At 43.3% G+C, this 14912-nt stretch overlaps 2 non-coding genes across 2 annotated transcripts; one reads left to right on the top strand and one right to left on the bottom strand.

The window, feature by feature from the left end:
- The first annotated feature begins 831 nt into the window (after positions 1-831).
- On the top strand, positions 832-940 carry LOC147928275 (small nucleolar RNA R71). The gene has a single exon (XR_015581169.1). It is a non-coding gene; the product is annotated as a small nucleolar RNA R71 (small nucleolar RNA).
- Positions 941-9264: 8324 nt separating this feature from the next.
- On the bottom strand, positions 9265-9371 carry LOC147928274 (small nucleolar RNA R71). The gene has a single exon (XR_015581128.1). It is a non-coding gene; the product is annotated as a small nucleolar RNA R71 (small nucleolar RNA).
- Between the last annotated feature and the right edge of the window lie 5541 nt (positions 9372-14912).

The following is a 14912-nucleotide window of genomic DNA, read 5'->3' as shown; positions in this document are numbered from 1 at the left end:
CAATATCCTTTAGGATTCTCTTCGGGTTTTCCCGGAAGTACACCAACTTGGCGTGGAACAGCATTAGCGGTTTGAGAAACTTGAGTTTCAAGCTTCTTGACATGGATAGAAATGATTTCAAACTTCCCATTCAGTTCGGTATAGATGTTATCCATCCTTGATTTGATGTCTCTCGATTGCTTTTGAAAATCAACAAGGAGTTCTTGCATCTTTATGTCAACGTTGGCATCAGCTTGAGAGGTAGGCGCCTGGACTGGTCCAGATTGGAAAGGCGGCTTGCTGTTGTTGAATTGGGGTCACGGCTGGAAGTTGTTGTTGTTGTTTCCACCGAAGTTCATGCCTTGAAAGCGGTTAGCTTGCTGAGGATAGTTCTGATCTTGGGGATTCTCCACATTTGGGTACCTATAAGAAAGGTTAAAAGTGTTTCTAAAGTTGTTATTGAAGTTGTTGTTGTACCCTCGGTTTTGGTAGTATCCTTGAGGACCAACATAGTTGACTTCTTCTTCTTGGTCATAAGAATCTTCTAGGAAATGCTCCATGTTTCCATTGTTAATAGTCTCACAGGCATTTACTCCACATTGTTGGTTCCTTAGAAGTTGGTTCATCATGTTCTTGAGGTCGACAATCTACTTAGCGTCGGAATTTCTAGAACGGATGGTTATATCAAAATCGGTGCAAGTGTTGCTATTACTTGCGGCAAGGTTGTCGATGAGAGCTCGTCCTTCTTGAACGGTCTTGGTAGTGAAATCTCCATTGCTGGGCTTGTCGAGTGAAAGTTGATACTTAGGGTGTAATCCTCTATAGAAAGTACTTAAGAGGTTACCTTGAGCAAAACCATGATTGGGGCAGTCACGTTCATAGTCCTTGAAACGTTCCCATGCTTCATAAAAAGATTCGACCGGTCCTTGTTGTAAACTTTGCAGCTTGTTGCGAAGAGAGTTGGATCTCGACTTGGTGTAGAAGTGGTTGAGAAAGGCTGACTTGCATCCTTCCCAGCTAGTAATCGATCCAGGTGGTAGAGACTTTAACCATCTATGAGCCTTGTCGGCTATAGAGAAAGGAAAAATCTTACACTTCAAGTAATCTTCGGGAATTCCATTGGTTCTAGTTGTAGAGCAGATTTCTTCAAAAAGATCAATGTGGTCCATTAGATGTTCGGTAGTAAGGCCATGAAACTGATTTTGTTTCACCAAACCAATAATTTGAGGTTTAATCTCATAATCACGTCTTGGATGATGAGTGATACGGATGGCAGCAAGGTCTTGAACGAATTGATTTGGAGCATCATAATTGGCTATGGTACGGTTAGGTGCGGCACGTCTTAGAGGGTGCACATAAGCAGGTTGTCTTCCTCCAGCTTGAGGTAATGGTGGATTCGCGACGAGAGCAGGCTGGTGAGGAGGAACACCGAGGTTTTCTCCCACGCCTAGAGGATTAGCATCTCGAGGAGCTTGTAGGTTGTCTCGGCCAACTTCAGGGTCGAGTTGCAGATCAGCGGCTACAAGGTTGGGGTTGCCACCTATTGCGAGAATTGGTTCCCCTTGCTCGTTGAGGACAGGAGGTATCAGTGGTTGGTCTAGGTTAAGGGGACCTTGGTCCTGGTTCCTTTCTTCGGCCATGAGTTGTTGTCTTCGAAGTTTCCTAATTTCACGTTCTAGTCGATCAATGTCTTGAATTGGAGATACGGTTCTGGAGGGTTGACTCCTAGTCATGCACTACAAAATCCAAAAACAGAAACTAAAAGGGAAAATAGAGGTTATCGAAAAACAAGAAAATTAAAAATAAAATTGAAAAACGTAAAAGAAAAATTTCAAAGTATCTTAGACGAAAGTTCTTATCAAATTCAATGGGCAGCTAGTTACTCCCCGGCAATGGCGCCAAAAAGCTTTGATGTGTGTAGAATTTCAGTCCAAATCTTTTACCTGAAAAGACTACACAACGACTGAAAATGCACAGTTAATTAATGTAGTATTTTAAGATCGATCCCACAAAGAGTAATAGCTAACACAAATTGAATTATAAGAGAAAGAACTATGGCTAAGACTAAAGAAGAGATTGGGGTTTTGGTTTCCTAATATCTATTGCAAATAAATAAAAACGGTTTAAAACTATAAGACTAAGGCGTTGGACGTTTTAGGAGTCATCTCATGGTTTTCATGGTTCTAAGCAATATTAAGTGTAAGATCTAAAAAGTAAATACTAATTCTCGGTCTAGGTTATCAACTACGAAACACTAATGAACTAACAAGCTATTTTCATATAATGAAAGTCTAAAGTCTTCATACTCCGTTACTCAACTTTTGCAGGCAACGACGCATGTCAACCAGCTAGTTAAACAAGTTTGATACATTCACCAAACTCCACAACTCAACTTACGCAGGTTACGACGTGAGGTTTCGGTATAACACTAGTTCGGAGAAGTAGGATAACACGGTTAGCGCTCCCGTTCTCTAGATCAGCACTTGATGATCAATCCAAGCACATGCATTAAGATAAAGATGTCCCAAAAGAACTCTAATATAAACCCGAAAATATGATCAAACAACCTAATTGAAGCGAGCCATGAATTCCCCTTGAATCACCCTATAAAACCCAACAAAGTAAACTACTCGCTCATGATGTAAAGAAACGACATTGATATTATAAAGTATAGCATCAAAAGTGATCTAATAAACAAATGGGGTTCAAAGGAAACTTCTCTATTTGTCACAAAATTAATTTGATCCCAATAAGCAATGATAATATGAAAGAACTAGAAAGAGTAGAAAGAGAGATTGGTGACTTCAGCGACGACTTCTAGGAGGAGGTGAGAGAAGACGAGCTTCGACGGCGGTACAGGAGTCTCTAGGTCGGCTGCTGGTGGTGTGGATGAAGAACTTAGAGGCACAAAGGAAGCACACATCAAAACCCTAGGTCTTCAGAGTATTTATAGGGTTTTGGTTTAGGGTTACGGTTTGTAATGGTAGAAACGTCTTTTCTTCTTGAGTGCAGGACAAGGGGCGGCGAAATAGGCTTATGGACCGTGGAGGAGGCTTGGACTGGGCTGCAGTGATGGTCGCTTGTCAGGCCTTGGATAAAAGCCCATCGGCTGGTTGCTTCTCTTCACGTCGATTTGTAACACGTCTCGATAGATCGGGCATAACTTCTGGGTAAATGAATGGATTGACTTGATTCTACTTCGAGGAGAAAGATGACTCTTCCAGATTTCCACAGATACCAAGCATGATATATTTTGATTTCTGGAAGCTCTTCATAAGGTTCCCGTACTGTAAAGCTCTGAATCTTTCCAAATTGCTATAAAACCTGTAAAACCTTCTTCAAACCTGAAATACTTGATAATAGAACTTTTATACATGAAATCTCATCAAACTCTTCCTAAATACATATGAACACTATAGCTAATATGGGTAAAATAATGATGTTATCAGCCACCAATGACCAGCTTGAAGGATCTTTTGTACGTTTTGAAAGTAACCAAATGACTCCCATAGGCGGATCCATGACAGTGCTCGAGTACTCCTCGAACTTCTTCCTCTGCTATACATCGTTTGAATAGGCCATCAGTCCCCTTTTTGTATAAATATGGTTCATCCCAGTAATAGCTATTGACGTCTCTGAAGAAATTCTTCTTTCTGTGAGCATCATATTCTTTAGGGATTTCTCCACACACCATGTAGTTCACGAAATCTGAGTACCAAGGTAGCTTAACCAACTCGATCGACCCGGTTGACTTGGGAGTCGAGTGAGCTATCGTGTGTCCGATCGTGTGGCTCATTTCCTCTAGGAAGTCGATGTGTGTTAGTCTTTCTTCGGGCATTGAGTCATCTATTGGGAGTGGATCCTCAATTCTCATTCTAGACAAATGGTCTACTACCCCGTTTTCAATTCCATTCTTGTCCAGAATTTCTATGTCGAATTCTTGCAGAAGAAGGATCCATTTGAGAAGCCTAGGTTTGGTGTCCTTTTTTTGAGTAACTGTACCTTAGGACTGCATGATTCGTGTAAACAATTATTTTTGATCCGACCAAGTAACTCCGAAATTTCGCAAATGCAAAAACCACATCAAGGAGCTCCTTTTCAGTTGTCACATATCTCGTTTGGGCATCGTCCATGGTTTTGCTGGTGTAGTAGTTCACATGGAGCTTTTTATCTATCATTTGGCCTAACACTGCCCCTACACCGTAATCTGATGCGTCGCAGATAATCTCAAAAGGATGATCCCAATTAGGTGCCTGGACTATATGTGCACTCACCAAGGCTTCCTTTATCTTGTTGAAAGCATCTAAACAGTCCTTGTCGACAATAAATTCTGCTTCTTTGCAAAGGAGCCGCGTTAATGGTCGCACAGTCTTAGTGAAGTCTTTAATAAATCGCCTATAGAACCCTGCGTGACCTAGGAAGCTTCTGGCGTCTTTCACAGATTTAGGAAGTTGCAGTTGAACCATCACTTCAATCTTAGCTTTGTCGACCTCTATTCCCTTTTCTGAGATCTTGTGGCTCAGGACTATCCCCTCCTGAACCATAAAGTGGCACTTTCCCCAGTTTAACACTAGGTTAGTCTCTTCACACCTTTTGAGCACCTTGCAGAGGTTTGAAAGACAGGATTAGAAAGAGGCTCCATATACTGAAAAGTCGTCCATGAAAACCTCCACCATCTCTTCTATTAAATCCGAGAAGATGGACATCATGCATCTTTGAAATTTGCAGGAGCGTTGCACAAACCGAAAGACATTCTCTTATAGGAAAAACTACCATAAGGGTAGGTAAATGTCGTTTTCTACTGGTCGGCAGGGTGTATAGAGATTTAGAAAAACCCACTATACCCGTCAAGGAAACAGTAGTAGGGGTGAATAGCGAGCCTTTCCAGCATCTGGTCGATGAAAGGCAGAGGAAAGTTATCTTTCCTAGAGGCCGCATTAAGCTTCCTATAGTCAATACACATTCGATGACCTGTTATTGTCCTTGTGGGAATTAGCTCATCTTTGTCGTTTTTGACAACAGTTATTCCACCTTTCTTTGGAACGCAGTGCACCAGAGACACCCAAGTACTATCAGAAATAGGGTAGATAACTCCAGCGTCGAGCAACTTCAGAATTTCGTTTTTTACCACTTCTTTTAGGTTTGGATTTAGCCTACGCTGAGGCCCCACACTAGAATACGATTCATCCTCTAGGTTTATCCTATGGGTGCAGAGATCAGGAGATATACCCTTGATGTCTTCTAGAGTGTAACCTATTGCTCCTCTATAATTTCTTAATTGAGTGCAAAGCAATTTCAGCTCTTTTTCTGGCAAGCTAGAATTGACGATAACTGGATAGGTTGAATTAGGTCCCAAGAAAGTGTACCTTAGCCCGGACGGAAGAGGTTTGAGTTTTACTTTAGGTGCCTTTGACTCGGACCAATCATTAGTGGTTTGGAATTGCGACTCGAAGTGGTGCTCGATCATCCTGCTCGGCGAGATGGTCGTGTTAGTGATCGGGCTGGTGGTCGGGTGGGCTGGTTTTGAGCAGCTGCATGACATGGCGCAGGAGGTGACAACTGACTTGTTCAAGCTTTGTTTGTCAAGCATCATTTTCTCCTTCTCAGCCTCCCTCAGATCCTCACTTAATTCCAGCTCGATGACTGCTCTATAGGTGTCAAGAAATTCCTTATAGAGTTTCGTTTCTTGGTGTACGAATCCCTCCTCACCATCCTTTGTTAGCGCTGTCTGTAGGAAATCCCCGATTGTTACCTCCTCAAACGCCTCCTCGCGTAATTTCTCTAATTCCTTTATCGAGAAGGTTTGCCCTGCGATTGTGGGCTTTTTTCATAGTTTTCCAAATATGAAACTGCATAGTAAGGTCTTCCCCGAGTTTCAGATAGATCTTTCCGTTCCTCACATCTATCATTGATCGTGCGGTGGCTAAGAATGGTCGTCCTAGGATTAGCGGATCTCTTGGTTCTACATCCATTTCCAAGACCACGAAGTCGGTTGGTACATCTACTAATCCTACCTTGACCGGCAAGTCTTCCAATACTCCACTCGGAAACGTTGTAGTTCTATCTGCCAGTACTAGCTGGATGTCGGTGGGCTTGAATTTCTCAAATCCAAGGCGTTTGGCTACAATTAAAGGCATTAGGCTAACCGATGCCACCAAGTCACAGAGACATCTTCCAAATGTCAAAGGTTCAATCGAGCAAGGTAATATAAACGATCCCGGGTCGCTCAATTTCTTACGTGCAGTAGTCCTCTGGATGACAGCGCTACACTCATGGTTGAGTATAACCATTCCTTGAACCTGTTTGATCAGTTCCATCACCGCATCTTTCAGGAAATTCTGGTAAGGGGGTATCAGAGTGAAGGCGTCCATTAGAGGCATGCGAAGCTCGAGTTCCTTCATCTGTTTTCGAACAATGCCTTCTACTTCTCATTAAGTTCTTTGCGAAACCGTCCAGGAAATGGCAACGGTGGCTTGTAAGGTGGAGGGATGAATCGTCTCTCTTTCTGTTTCTCCCCGCCTGGTTTGTCGGTTGGTGGTGGGCTTACCGGAATATCCACCCGGTCATTTATCGGGGTGGTAGGATCGGTGATAACTCTCTAATTTACATGTTTTAGACATCTTTTTTTTGTCCATAGTTTGCATTATATATACCCTAACCTAAGCATTTTTAGGTCATTATCTGTAGTAATTTGCATTTAGGCCATTTAGGGTGTTGCATTCTTGCATTTGTGCATTTTGGATGAAAACAGGTGCTTTAGAGCCTAAAATAGGGTAAAACAAGGTCAAATCCGAGCATGTACCCGAAGGAGCTATTGAGCAGGAAGAACAGTCCGAACCTCAACCTGATTGAGGAAGATCCAAGAGCAGGAAGAACAACCGGAAGACCTACCCGAGGATCAACCCGACCTTATCCTCGTGCACCGCATCGAGCAGACCCTCAGGCAGGATTGGGCAGCTAGGTTAAAAGGGTTTCCATATATAAACCCCCCTCTTCTTCCTCTCGCCCTAGCATGCCGCAGACACTCAGAACAGAGAGCGAGAGCTTCTGAGAGAGAGACTGAGCGATTCAAACAGTTTTTCCACTTTGTTAGGATTTGTTTTTCATTTCTTTTGCTATTCTTCTTAGTTTTCGATTATGTACTCTTCTACTCTATTTCAATTTTCAATACAATGAACAGAGAGCGAGAGCTTCTGAGAGAGAGACTGAGCGATTCAAACAGTTTTTCCACTTTGTTAGGATTTGTTTTTCATTTCTTTTGCTATTCTTCTTAGTTTTCGATTATTTACTCTTCTACTCTATTTCAATTTTCAATACAATGCAATTTTCGTTTATTTGTGTTTTCTGCAATGAGATCTGAGTAGTGAAACAAAGTATCTAGGAATAGGATAGATAAATATATGTTCTTGATCGGTTAGGATGTCTTAGCTTGATTGTTTATGTTATATAAATTCCTATCTACATTAGAACCTCTATAAATTAATACTCGATAAATTAATAATATCTATAAATTAATAAATTTTTCTGGTTCCAATTTGGGACTAGTGTAATTTTGGACACTATTCGATAATATAATAAAATAATAATTTTTTTGAAAATCTTTTATAAATATATGGTCCCATCAATAATATAAATTAATAATAATATAAAATTATCTTAATATATATATATATATATATATATACATTAATTTTACTAGTGTTCATTTTTAATATTTTTACTATATGAAAATCTTTGAGTGCTATATTCAAAACATGATAATAGTTATTTTTCTTATAATTGAATTTAGCTTGATTGTTTATGTTATATAAATTCCTTTCTAGATTTGTGTTCTTAATGCTATTTTTAGACCGAGAGGTTGAGATTAGATCTAGGGTGTTTTGTCATTGAGAGATGTAGTTGAAATGCTTGAATCAATCAATGCTAGAGATTTACTCACTTAGCCTAAGAGATTAGATGTGTAAGAAGTTTATTGACAATAATGAATCGGTTTATATTGCTTGCTTGGTCATGTTTCTCCAACGAGAGTTGGGTAGGGGAGTGATCAAGGTTGGTTGTTTCTATCACGGGAGTGTTTTAACAAAATTTTAGAGATTCATTGTCTAGGGAATATTTGCTTGAGGCATGTAGGACATCCATACTGGTCTGGAACACTTAGGAGTCGATTACCCAATCCTTAGGAGCTTTCTTATCTTGATTGTTTAACTTTATTTAATAACTCGACCCCTTACCCGAACTGGTACACGATCACCAGCTTCGTGTATACCTTCGAGCTGTCCATCCTTTACTTCTTGACCTGATCTCTCCACCCGATTCTGTACTCGAATGCTTGCATCGAGTGCTTAGGTCGTGTGGTTCTTGTTTATTTATTTTCTTTTAATTATTTTAGGATTGTTAGATCAAACCCCAATTTTTTCTTGGCTTGACTTGCTTGCTTCTGATCCTATCTTATCTGCTAGCATAACAACCATTTAGATTGATAACCCTTTGTACTACAACTGCATAGGGAATTGATACCCTGGATGAAAATCCTGTTATCAATTTGGCGGCGTTGCCATTTGGCTGAATTTAATTTGCTACGTTTAAGATTTCAGCACTTGCTAGATCAAGTTATATTCTATATTTTGGTTCGAAACTGACTTGTTTACTTTCGTGTTTGTTTATTTTGCATTTCAGGTACAACCCAAGTACCCACCCAACCCATCACTCGATCACCTGGATCGGGTAGACCTTCGTGTACTCACTCAGTTAACTGATTGTGCATGCAAACACGATCCAAGGGTAGCCAACACTTGAGTCCTTTCATCGACAACATCGACAAACCAAGATTACTCCGTCAACAACAAGTCCAACAACCGCAACCAACCACAATTGAGGAGGTCATGAATAATCAGAATGGTCTACCAGCTCCTCAAGAGAGGACCAACATAGGAGGAAGAGATGCTCCATCTACTCACACTCAAATACATGGCATTGTGCCACCTGCTGTCCAGAACAACAACTTTGAGATAAAGAGTAGTCTCATCCAGATGATACAAAGCAACAAGTTTCATGGGCTGCCAATGGAGGACCCATTGGACCATCTGGATGAGTTTGATAGGCCTCTGTACCCTAACCAAGATAAATGGAGTTAGTAAAGATGGATTCAAACTCCGGCTTTACCCATTTTCTTTGGGAGACAAAGCACACATCTAGGAGAAATCACTTCCCAAAGAGCCCATCACCACTTGGGAAGCATGCAAAAAGGTGTTTCTAGCAAAATTCTTCTCAAACTCCAGAACCGCAAGGCTGCGAAATTACATCTCCAGCTTTGTTCAGAAAAGAAATGAGACGTTCAGTGAAGCTTGAGAACGTTTCAAGGGATACAGAAGCAGATTCCATCATCATGGATTCAGCAATGCTTCATTGCTAAGTACACTATACCGAGGAGTGGTCCCTAAGATACAGATGTTGCTGGACACCGCAACCAATGGTAACTTCCTCAACAAGGATGTCGATGAAGGTTGGGATCTAGTGGAGAACTTAGCTCAATCGATGGGCATTACAATGAGCAGTATGATCGCACAATACGCTCTTCTAGAGACGATGATGCCAAGTACAAGCGGGACAAGAAAGCCCTCAATGACTAATTTGATAAGCTCCTCAACCAGCAGCAGCATGTCCATACCATCTCAGAGGAAGACCAGTTTCTGCAACAAGATAGGGAGAATGCTCAGCTAGAGGACGTGAACTACATCAACAACCAAGGAGGTTATAACATAGGGTACAACAAATACAAACCGAACCTGAATCTGTCATACCGTAACCCGAATGTTGCAAATCCTCAAGACCAAATCTACCCATCCGCAGTCCAAGGGAACCAGGGCCAGCAAAAGCCTTTTGTCCAATACAATCAAGACTATGCTTCTAAGCATCAGTATTCTCGTAATTACCACCAATCAATTGCACCACTTGGATTAAGCTGACCTACGCGGCCTACTTCAGCATATGATACAGAGTCAAGCATCCGCTGCTATGGACAATGCAAAATGGTTCACGGAGATGAGCAACAAGATCGATTCTTGGTATAATGACCTGAATGCCAAGTATGATTCTCTCAACACTAAGCTGAGATACCTAGAAGGCCACCACAACACCTAACCACCTCTAATAATCAACCAGCTTCCAGGTAAAGCTGTTCAGAACCCAAAAGATTATGCCACAGCCCAGGCCATCTTTCTTGATGATGATTTTGAGGACTACCTCACTGAGGACAGCGATGTTCAAGATGGAGAGGATATGGATCACTATGGGATGAATGAGTACCAGTACTACATATCCGAATATGAACATGATACTTCACCCAAAGAGGCTGATCGAGCTGATGATCGATCACTGGTTCGAGAACATACCCGATGATTGTGATCGGATGATACATCGGGTAGACGTTCAGATGACAGATCAACCTCAACTGTCTGCAGCTGAGGAAGGGGAATTGGAGAAAAGGTTCAGAGCTACTCTTGACATCCAATTAGAGGTGCTTGCAGAGCATATGTCCAAGCGGAAAGCCCAACCTCCTAAGCTCTTGCCACCACACGAACTTCGAGAGGAAATCATCAAGGAGACGGCTCAACTGGAGATTGAGGTAAAGGAAGCTGTCAAAGAGATTGGGAATGCAATTCTGAGGAATGGAGTGTGTTTAGATCCTGAACTGCGAATTGAGGAGAAATTGGAGGATCCCGACTCTTTTACTTTGCCATGTTCAATAGGACATCAGATTTTCAACAACTGCCTATGCGATTTGGGAGCTTCAGTCCGCATCATGCCACTATCAGTTGCCAACAAGATGGGTTTTAGCAGTTTTAAACCGAGTAGTCTGTATTTGGTTCTAGCTGATAGAACAATCAGACACCCCATTGGTATCCTAGAAAACTTGCCTCTTAGGATTGGAAGGGTGGAAGTTCCTAATGATTTCATAATCCTTTATATGGATAAGGAACCAGAAGATCCACTTATCCTAGGAAGACCATTCTTGGCAACAATTGGAGCAGTAATAGATGTGAAGCAAGGGAAGATCAGTTTTGAGCATGGAGAGCATTTCAAAATGGAATTTGGCATCAAGAAAAGAATTAAAAGGCCAACCATTGATGGTTAGGTTTTTTCCACCAAGACAAAGAAAAAAAAGAGGCAAGCATCACAAAGAAGTCCATACTACATTTGCTGTGGAACCGGAACAAAACCAGAAAAATCAGTTAGACAAGTCTGTTTCAGTGGAGAGGTTTCCAGAACCTTTCCCTCCTAAAACCCATGCTTGAAGAGCATGAAGAGTCAAGCTTAGTGACTTAAACAAGCTCAGTTGGGAGGAAGTCCCAAAGGTATCCTTTATTTTCTTTTAATTCTATTTTATATATTTTGTCTTATTTTAGGGTTTTACATATTTACATATATAAAAAAAAAGAGAAAAAGGAAAAAGGAAATATTCAGGAAGGAAATATTCAGGAACCCGAGGCTCTACCCGAATCCGTACCCGACGTGCCTGATCGTGTTTCCATTCGGGTGGCGAGTGGAGTTCGAATTCCACAAAACCCTAGCCAGCTCTCGGTGAAACCCTAGCGGCAGCCCCTTCTACTTAAAGAGGACCAACCCCTTCTTCCCCAAGACAAAATCGATAAGTGCTAAAAACTTTTAAACTTCCTTCTTCTTATTTTTCCTCTCTCTCAAACTCGAGTGCTTTAAGATTTTTGGGAACTAACCCTATTGATCTCGAGTTTAGCTTTTCTTTCTTTTCAAGGATTCAATAATGGCTCCAAAGATGAAGACTTACCACAAGAAGGAGACAAGATCAACCTCCGCTGCTGCTAGAACAGGAGGAGAAGGCGTCGATGCTCGTGATTCCTGAGGAGGAGGAGACGTTTTGCATTCCCAACCGTTGAGTGGACGTTTCCAATCACCAACCCGATCCGTCACCCCAGCAGGTGCTCGAGCAACCGATCGTGCAGACCCCCGAGTTCGCTCACCAAGCCCGGTGGCGAGTGCTGTCTGCCTATCTCCTCGACGTAGGGTCCTGTCTACGTCCGAGCGAACCATCACAAACCCCATGGAGGTCGATTCAGATGCCGATGGAGGAGATCCATAGGAGATCCAAACCTCACGGTTGAGAATAAGAGCCGCGGTTTCAAGAGGGAAGAGACCGGCCTCTAAAAAGGCTGAAGAAGTGGCTGAGAGGGCGGCGGTAGAAGAAGATCACGACACGGAGGGTGAGAGTCATGACTGCGAAGAGGAGCAGAGAGAACGCACCTGTTTGGCATCGAGGAGGCTAAAGCAACGAGAGGTGGAGACTCTGGCAAAGCTCTTCAAGGTCCTCCGCAAGATGAGCTTTGTTAGGACCTGCTACCCCTACCGCGAAACGATGAAGCAGTTGGGAATCGCAAGAGATGTCGAGTTTCTCTTCGACATGTGCCACCTGGGCTAGATGATGCGAGCCAACCTCAAAGCCTATGAGGAGGAGACGGTTCACTTCCTTTCCACGCTGCGGTTACACTATTTTGAAGACCACCCGACCATGTTACCCGATGGGGGGATCGGGTTCATCACCTTCTCCGTGTGTAACAAGGAATACCAACTGACCTTCAAGGAGATGGAGGAGTTGTATGGATTCAAGGCTGGGAATGGAGAAAACATGGAAGTGAGCAAGGAGGAGATGAAATTCCTATGGCTGACAATAGGAGATAAGCTTCCCTACAAATCTGCTCAAACTCTAGTGCTTTAAGATTTTTGGGAACTATCCCTATTGATCTCGAGCTTAGATTTTCTCTCTATTCAAGGATTCAACAATGGCTCCCAAGATGAAGACTTACCAAAAGAAGGAGACAAGATCAACCTCAGCCGCTGCTAAAACCGGAGGTGAAGGCGTCGATGCTCGCGATTCCCAAGGAAGAGGAGACGCTTCGAATTCCCAACCGTTGGCTGGACGTTTCCAATCCCTAACCCGATCCGTCACCCAAGCTTGTGCTCGAGCAACCGATCGTGCAGACTCCCGAGTTCGCTCACCAAGCCCGGTGACGAGTGCTGTCCGCAGATCTCCTCGACGTTGGGACCTATCTACGTCCGAGTGAACCATCACAGACCCTATGGAGGTCGATTCAGATGCTTATGAAGGAGAACAGGAGGAGAACCAAACCTCACGGTTGAGGAGTAGAGCCGCGGTTGCAAGAGGGAAGAGACCAGCTTTTGAAAAGGCTGAAGAGGTAGTTGAGAGAGCGGCAGAAGAAGAAGATCGAGACACGGAGGAAGAGAGCCATGACCGCGAGGAGGAACAGAGAGAACGCACCCGGTTGGAATCGAGGAGGCTGAAGCAAATAGAGGTGGAGACTCCGGCCAAGCTCTTCATGGTCCTCCACAAGATTTGCTTCGTTGGTACCTGCTACCCCCACCGCAAAACGATGAAACAGTTGGGAATCGCAAGAGATGTCGAGTTTCTCTTCGACATGTGCCACATGGGCCAGATGATGCGAACCAACCTCGAAGCCTATGAGGAGGAGACGGTTCATTTCCTTTCCACGCTGCGGTTACACTATTTTGTAGACCACCCGACCCTACTACCCGATGGGGGGATCGGGTTCATCACTTTATCCATGTGTAACAAGGAATACCGACTTACCTTCAGGGAGATGGAGGAGTTGTATGGTTTCAAGGCTGGGAGTGAAGAAAACATGGAAGTGAGCAAGGAAGAGATGAAATCCCTATGGCTGACAATTGGAGATAAGCTTCCCTACAAGTCTACAAGCTCCAAATCTGCTCAAATAAGGAGCCATGTTTTGAGGTATTTTCACAATTCCCTAGCCTACACTCTATTTTCTAGGAAGAAAACTGGGAATGTGAATGATCATGACCTCCAACTGCTAGACATTGCCTTGTGTGGAGTATTATATAATGCTAGGGATGGTAGACCACTAGTAGGAGATGTTGCGGATAAAAGTTTGGTCTTTGTCTTGCTTGATCAGTTCTTGTATCTGAAATCTTGGGCAAAGAAAACCGAGAGGCAAGAGGGAGCTGGAGAGATATCGATAAGGGGTTTGGTCACACCGATTTTGCTAGCTTGCGATGTGTCTTTGAAGGGAGTGGTAAATGAGCTGAGATGGCTAGACATCGACTACCTCACATTGGCGAGATACTTGGCTTATGAGAGGCCAAATGATAGGTTGCTCTTCAAGTTTGTTTATCCAGCAGTCGGAGCCGCTTATATGATTCTTCCCAACGTCGTGTGCACAAAGATCCGATTAGGGGAAATATAGACTTCAAGCCACCATTGGAGGAGCTGTACAACCCTGAGGGGGAATCCGAAGCTGAAGAGAGAGAGCCAACATAGAAAGGACAGGGAGACAATTCAGAGGACTACGATTTTGAAGAGTATATTCGCTCTCAAAAGCAACCGGTGGGAGTGAGAGAAGCTTACAAGAGAATCGGATGGTTGAAGAGGATGAACAAGTTCCTAGCTAAGAAAGTAAGGGGGACCTTACCGGCACAGTGAAGGTGATGGGAGGACAGATCAGGGAGTTGCAAGACAAGGCAAGCTGTGCCTCAGCTCCCACTTCAGCATATGCACCCACATGGATGGGGAGAAGCGGACCACTAGGAGGAATCCAAGGATTGGCAGCTCCCGAGCCTCACAGGGCATCAACTTACGAGCCCCAAGCAGAGGAGGATGTCACCAGACCCGATAGATTGCGGAGAAGCCACTCATATGCCTATCCGATGCCTAACCCTATGGGGTACACGATGTCATACACGATGCGTCCATTGAACACACATCCGAGTGACAACTTAGGTCCTTTCCCTCCGACCTACCAGATGTCGTATCCGATGTCGTACTCGATGCACCCTGCGAGCAGCTACACGGGTGACCATTCCAGACCTCTCCCACCATATCCGTCGTACTACCCGATGCCCTATCC

This window comes from Camelina sativa, chromosome 14, assembly GCF_030686135.1.
Source record: "Camelina sativa cultivar CO46 ecotype springtype chromosome 14, ASM3068613v1".
Lineage (NCBI taxonomy): Eukaryota > Viridiplantae > Streptophyta > Magnoliopsida > Brassicales > Brassicaceae > Camelina > Camelina sativa.
This window is presented reverse-complemented; position numbering and strand designations above follow the sequence as displayed.